We start from the raw sequence: 7,058 nt of genomic DNA, 5'->3' as shown, positions 1-7,058 counted from the left end.
TGAAAAACTCCAAAAGATTGTTTTTTAAACTTTTCACTTCAAATCACTCCAAAAAATTCAAGAACAACCTAAAATTATATTCATGTCCAATCATAACTCTAACTTTCAAATACCGTTTTCAATTGAAATTTTATTTTTACTTTTTCCGGAATTTTACAATTCTTATGTCCAAACGCCACTTAGATAAGTTGTAAAGACGACTCTAGAATTAGCAAACGAGATGTTGCCATTTGTCACGATCTCAAAACATATCTGCACTTAATAAACAATTCGTGTTAGCTTAAAGAAATATTGCCACTATATTTATAGTGGATATAGACACATTTCTTCAGAATTCCTCAAAGCAAAAACGTCACGGCAAAATATATAAACACGCTCAAGGCTGACAAATATACAAAAAAGAAAGAAAACTATTCGTAAGAGATGTCTTTTTCTGAACAAGTGTATTACACATTTGGTTTTTTTTGGTTTCCCATCCGGTGTCCGGTACCTATATTGGAGCCCGACTAAATCCGGATTCGCACCGGAAAATCCCACATTGGGAGGGTAAAACGCTCCCTAACAAAGGCGACTCTATACCCAGGGCTCGAATCCGAGACCTCTGGTTAAGGATGAAAGAGTACCTAGCACATTTAAATTTTGCTTATCTAAGAACATTTTGTCTCCCAATATACAAATTATCCAACATTTTGTAGGTTCATCATCCATCCCTCAGGGCCAGAGAAAAGGACATACGTATGTCTAGTTTGACAAATCTTCTATACTCGGTATAGAGAATAGGAATAGGACCACGTTAGTCTTTTTGAAAATACATACCAAAAATATGTCACAGGGCCGGCTCTATCATTGTAGCTAAATTTTCTTACGCCTATTTAACTAGTGGGGCATTGGTCATAGTGGAAACTCATTGAAGGGATAAAATAAAGGAAAAATGCATAGGTACTCCGATCTATATCCGGATTTTCAACTACACATTTTTTTTTTGTGGGAATCCTATTATCCTCCTAAACTTATTTTAAATGGAATTATTTGTCTCCTAAAAATAGACAACCAAACTTTTGGCAAGTGGTGAGCTACATGCGCCCCACATGTATTTTTAGTACTTTTTTTATTATTTCTTCTTTTTCTTATCCTTTTTTCTTATTTCTTATTATTCTCATTTTTTTTGGTTATTTCGTTCTCTTTCTTTTTGTTTTGGTCATCGGCGGTATAAAATGGTGGTCGTCGAAATTTCACAAACACCATTTTTTCCAGTGAATATTTTTTTCCGGCGATAGATTTTTATCCCGATTTAAGTGTATTTTGTTATATATATAAATTTCTCTTGAAAGTGTAATTTATGAGTAGGAGGAAGAGCAAAAGAAATAAAAACGAATATAAGCTGAGAAAATTTTTTCCAGTTAAAATTTCAATACATTATTTTTTTCCGGCGTGAGAAGGTTTTCCGATGATGAATTTTCCCCCAAACCCCCAAATCTGAGTGTATTTTGCTTTGCTTATGAATAGATCTTTTTGAGAGTTTAATTTGTGTGTGAATAAAAAAATGGAAGAAAAACGGTTAGACAAAGTCGCCAGTGAATGAATATTCGCCGGAGTTAGAGAAGAAACGGAAAAAAAGTAAAAGAAAAAAGACAAAGAAAAAGGAAAAGGAAAAAAAAGTAAGAAAAAATGGTAAAAAAGAATTAAAAATATTCTGAAAGGAGAGTGAAATACACACACTCTGTCACGTCAGCGTTAAGGGTGTAAATAATTCCATTTAAAATAAGTTTAAGGGGGGTAATAAGACTCCCGCAAAGAAAAAGTGTGTAATTGGAAATCCGAGTATAGGTCAAGGGGTACTTATGCATTTTCCCTAAAATAAAAATAAAGAAGAAAAAGAAAGGGAAGTTTTTTCTTTCTTTCAATCCAAATAAGAGAACAAAGAAACCATTCAAAAATCCTTAGGCCTCCAAATTTGGGGGGGGGGGGGAATATTTTTTTAAAAAAAGTGTATAGTATTTAAATAAAATAAAATTTAAAACGTTAAGTAAAAAAGTGGATCTTTTCGTATAAAAGGAAAGAAAATTCTTAGATATGTAAATAATGTTGTAACCGTTTGACTTACTTAAAAATAGGTAGTATGAATAATTTTTCTAACGTGTGAATTAGAATTTGACAAGGAAAATCAAGTAGAAGATACTATATGGTTAATCAAAGAAAAATGCTTGATTTTTTTTCCAGACGTGTATATTGCTTATAGAATAATATTAACTATTGGGAAAATGCATAAGTACTCCCCTGACCTATATTCGGATTCTTAACTACACACTTTTTCTTTACGGGAATTTTATTACCCCCCCCCCTAAACTTATTTAAAATGGAAATATTTGCACTCTTATCGCTGATGTGGCAGAGTGTGTGTATTTCACTCTCTCAAAGGAGAGTGAGAAGCAAGAAAAAATGATTTTCAGATTATTTTTATTCTTTTTTACCATTTTTTCTTACTTTTTTTTTTTACTTTTCCTTTTCCTTTGTCTTTTTTCTTTTACTTTTTGTTTCGTTTCTTCTCTAATTCCGGCAAATATTCATTCACCGGCGACTTGTCTAACCGTTTTTCTTCCATTATTTCTTTTCACACACAAATTAAACTCTGAAAAAGATCTATTCATAAGCAAAGCAAAATACACTCAGATTTGGGGAAAAAAATTCATCATCGGAAAACCTTCTCACGCAGGAAAAAAAATAATGTATTTAAATTTTAACTGGAAAATTTTTTCTGAGCTTATATTCGTTTTTATTTCTTTTGCTCTTCCTCCCACTCATAAATTACACTTTCAAGAAAATTATATATATATATATATATAAAACAAAACACACTTAGATCGGGATAAAAATCTGTCGCCGGAAAAAATGGTGTTTGTGAAATTCTGACGACCACCATTTTATGCCGCTGGTGACCAAAAAAAAAAGAAAGAGAATGAAATAACAAAAAAATGAGAATAATAAGAAATAAGAAAGGGATTAGAAAAAGAAGAAAGAATAAAAAAAGTACTAAAAATACATATAGGGTCGTGTGTAGCTCACCACTTGCCAAGAGTTTGGTTGTGAGCGTTAATGGTGCAAATAATTACATTTAAAATAAGTTTAGGAGGGTAATAGGATTCCTGCAAAGAAAAAGTGTGTAATTGGAAATCCGGGTATAGGTCGTGGGGGTACTTATTCATTTACCCTTAACTATTCCTATAATAGTTGCCTTACCGGAAAAAATATTTTAAAATTAAAATTAATAAAATCTTAGCTAAGACCAACAATGTGAAAGATTAAATAAGTTGGCTATATTATCAATTGAAAAGGCATTACTGAAATAAATAAATAAAAAAAATATTAACAATTTTACATCTCAAAAAACTAGCAGAATAGACTTCAAATAAAAATATATATTACTCCCTCCGTTCCAATTTATGTGAACATGTTTGACTGAGCACAAAGTTTAAGAAAAAATGAAGACTTTTGAAATTTGTGGTCTTAAACAAGTCAAAAAAGGTCCCAGAGTATTTGTTTGGTTATAAAAGTTTCTCATTAAGGGTAGAATTGTAAGTTTAAGCTAAATTGTTTCCAAATTTAAAAAGGGATCATTCTTTTTAGAACGAACCAAAAAGGAAATAGGTTTACATAAACTGGAACGGAGGGAGTATAATTTTTTAGAAAAAAATTAGACCTCATATTAAATTTTAGCTTCTGGCAACAAATGTACTTGAACCGCCCTGAAATGTGTGAGGCGAAAAAATTTACAAAACCACGTTCGAACTTTTTTTCCTTTGCAAGATCCTCAATATCTCATCCTTTTGCCTATACTCCATAGCTAGGTTAGTGTATTGGGAAAAAACTGAGTTTATATTAAAGATGATGTGGCATGACACGTGGATTAGTTAAATGGTCAAAGCGCAGCAATTGACTAAGAGGCACGGATGGAAACAACCACGGAAAGAAGAATTTAAATAGGCACGAGACAACGTATAGATACGAGTCTCGTACCAATTTAAATTATTTACAGCCAACGGATTAGAAGGCATTGAAGGCAAAGATCTGATGACAGAAAGGAGCCCAAATTCATTATTAAATACTTGATATGTTACAAAATTGGTATTTAATAGGAATGATTGTATAATGGCTTATTTAATGTCATTTATTACTCATGATTATATCATTAAAGTTGAGGCTTCATTCCTTTACCTAGAATTATCTATAAAAGGAAGAAGTATCATCATTTATAAGGACACGGAATACTATTGATAATTTATTGAAATACACATCTATTTGTTTTTACCATCGTTCTCAAAAGTATTTTATTTTTGTCTCCTGATTATCAGTAACCCAAATTTCTTTTTAGCTTTGACCAAAGACTCAGATTTTTGGTTGAACAAATTGGTTCCATTACCTGGAATCTGATAATCTTTCCTTTTAAGCTATATCTTATCTATTGTCGTCACCATGTCAAACAACAACGCCGACAACAATAGTAATAACACATTGGGAAACCATGAGAATCAAATATATCAAAATCAAGATAACGTGGTTCCCTCTCCTCTAAATTCACCACGTCAATCTCGTGAAGGCACTCCTGTTACTGAATCCCGTGCTGATCAACAAGAGCAATCTGAACATTTTGAAGGAGTTACAACTGAAACTTTGCAAAAGCTAATCGATACACAGGTCGGCAAAGCTCTTCAGGCACTTGTTAGTCGATTGCCTGTTGCGCCACCTACACCAACTCCTAATAATAATACATTGGAGAACCCCCGTTCTGGTCTTGATAAATCTGGAAACGGAGCAACCCCCAATGAACCACAAGAAAGGGGACCGGGTAATTTAAATAATTCGTATTTGCAAAATTTAGTACTAACCTTGCAGAAACAGCTTAAAGAACAAAATGAGCGTATTGAACAAATCCCTGGAGTTCCACCTGTAATAAAAGGAGTAGACATGGACAAATACTCACAACAACCATGGAAGCCTAGTGCTGCTCTCCTTCCAATTCCGAAAAAGTTCAAAATGCCTGACATCCCGAAATATGATGGTACTACAGACCCACGTGGTCGTACCCAAGAAAAATGGTAAGTGGCGTGTTTGTGTGGATTATACCGATTTAAATAAAGCCTGTCCAAAAGATTCCTTTCCCTTACCGCATATAGACCAACTAATTGATGCAACCGCAGGTCATGAACTTTTAAGTTTTTTAGATGCATACTCAGGATATAATCAAATTAAAATGGATCCTGGTGATGAAGAAAAAACTTCTTTCATCACAGACAGGGGGACTTACTGTTATAAAGTAATGCCCTTTGGCCTCAAAAATGCTGGGGCAACCTATCAAAGGTTGGTCACCAAAATGTTCCAAGAACATTTAGGGAAAACAATGGAGGTATATATAGACGATATGCTCGTCAAAACCCAGCAATCTCATGATCATATTTCTCATCTATCTGTTACTTTTGAAATTTTGCGAAAATTTAATATGAAACTCAACCCAGAAAAATGTGCATTTGGAGTTGCATCAGGTAAGTTTTTGGGTTTTCTTGTTTCTAATCGTGGTATTGAAGTGAATCCTTCTCAGATCAAAGCAATAGAAGAAATCCCGGATATACTTACTAATAAAAAGGAAGTACAAAGATTAACGGGAAGAATTGCAGCTTTGGGGAGATTTATTTCCAAATCCTCGGAAAGGTGTTTTAAGTTTTTCTCTGCACTTAAAAAGCAAGATCATTTTGAATGGAATGAAGATTGTCAACAAGCCCTTAGAAATTTGAAAGCTTATTTGTCAAAACCACCGTTGTTGGCAAAACCGAAGGTGGGGGAAAAACTTCTCATTTATCTGGCCGTATCTGAAGTCGCAGTAAGTGCTGTTTTAGTCCGCGAGGACCAAGGTAAACAATCTCCTATTTATTATGTAAGTAAGTCCTTATTGGAAGCTGAGACACGATACCCACAGCTAGAAAAATTAGCATTAGCTTTGATCATGGCATCTAGAAAGTTAAGACCTTATTTTCAATGTCATCCCATTGTTGTAGTTACTGCTTTTCCGCTTCGAAATATTTTGCATAAACACGAACTTTCAGGAAGATTAGCAAAATGGGCTATAGAACTAAGTGAGTATGAAGTTATTTATCAACCCAGGACCGCTATAAAGTCTCAAGTACTAGCTGATTTCGTGGCTGATTTTAGCCAGGGGATGCATTTAGAAGCAGAAAAAGAATTACTAGTTTTTAATGGTGCGAACCCGGGGACTTGGGTTTTATACACTGACGGTTCATCTAATGTAAAAGGGGCAGGCCTAGGAATAGTCCTCGTACCACCTGCGGGTGAGACCATTAGACAGGCTATAAAATGTCATTCTATAACTAACAATGAAGCAGAGTATGAGGCTGTAATTGCAGGTTTAGAATTGGCACGAGAACTCGGCATAACACAGATTATAATCAAGAGTGATTCTCAACTCGTGGTTAATCAGATGCTGGGGACTTATACAGCCAGAGAGTCACGAATGCAAGAATACCTCGCAAAGGTACGGGAGTTAATAAAGCAATTCCAAACTTGGAAAGTAGTGCAGATCCCAAGAGATGAGAATGTAGAGGCAGATGCTTTAGCAAACCTTGCATCCGCAGCAGACGTGGCAAACAATACAGATGCTTCAGTCATACATCTATTTCATTCCGTTCTTGAATCTGATAAAAACGAGGTAAATTTTAATCATCTAACATGGGATTAGAGAAATGAAATTGTTGCCTTTTTACAGCACGGAACCGTGCCTAATGACAAAGGAAAGGCTTACGCACTTCGCAAAAAAGCTTGCACGATATTGTTTATATCAAGGAAATCTTTATCGAAAGATGTTCGGCGGACCACTAGCAAGGTGTCTCGGACCCTCTCAAACCGAATATGTCATGAGAGAAGTACATGAAGGACATTGTGGGAATCACGCAGGAGGACGGTCACTGGTAAGAACGTTAATTCGCACAGGATATTATTGGCCTAAGATGGAAGAAGAGGCAACCAGTTTCGTGTCCAAATGTGATAAATGT

Source organism: Nicotiana sylvestris, chromosome 5, assembly GCF_000393655.2.
Source record: "Nicotiana sylvestris chromosome 5, ASM39365v2, whole genome shotgun sequence".
NCBI classification, from domain to species: domain Eukaryota; kingdom Viridiplantae; phylum Streptophyta; class Magnoliopsida; order Solanales; family Solanaceae; genus Nicotiana; species Nicotiana sylvestris.
This window is presented reverse-complemented; position numbering follows the sequence as displayed.